Genomic DNA, 645 nt, shown 5'->3' on the forward strand with positions numbered 1-645 from the left:
ACTGAACCAGATCTTGAGCCTTGTTTTCAAGGTCAATCTACTTTCCTCACGATTTTCAAACAGTCAGGGAACTTCAGGAGTCTCTGAAGGCTTGTTGGAGCTACCTTAGGAAGGAAGAGTCAATTGTTTCTCATCTTCAGCTAAAACCACACTATTTGTGAGAGCTTTTTATTTGTGGTCTACTTAAATTTTAAATTTTAGAAAATGATCCTAGCCTCCCAATTCTTACCACAGGCTGTGTTCTTTACACTGACTGTATAGAAAAAGGAGATACAGTAAATGCTCCCCATATACACCTCAACACAGGCCCTTTGCCTGGTCTGTGTTGTGAACTGGGGGGACAAAAATAAATAAATAAACAAACAAACAAATAAACAAATTTAAGTACAGGGGCCTGGAGGAACAGTAGTGCAGTGGCTTAGAGATCCTGGCTTGCAAGTTCACAGTTCTGAGTTCAAATCCCCAGTGTCCACTCCACTCTGTAGTGGAGCTCTGCCTACCCTCTCCGGTTCTTATTTGCAGTTTTAAGCTATTGTGAATATTTTATTTATTGAGATTGAGTAACTTTTCTTGAAAATAAAGATTCTGGGGCCGGAGAGATAGCATGGAGGTAAGGCGTTTGCCTTTCATGCAGGAGGTCATCGG

At 41.1% G+C, this 645-nt stretch overlaps 1 non-coding gene across 1 annotated transcript; it reads left to right on the top strand.

The window, feature by feature from the left end:
* The first annotated feature begins 212 nt into the window (after window positions 1-212).
* On the top strand, window positions 213-346 carry LOC126002622 (small nucleolar RNA SNORA51). Its single transcript, XR_007493305.1, has one exon. It is a non-coding gene; the product is annotated as a small nucleolar RNA SNORA51 (small nucleolar RNA).
* Window positions 347-645: the final 299 nt, after the last annotated feature.

The sequence above is a fragment of the Suncus etruscus genome, chromosome 2, assembly GCF_024139225.1.
Source record: "Suncus etruscus isolate mSunEtr1 chromosome 2, mSunEtr1.pri.cur, whole genome shotgun sequence".
NCBI lineage: Eukaryota > Metazoa > Chordata > Mammalia > Eulipotyphla > Soricidae > Suncus > Suncus etruscus.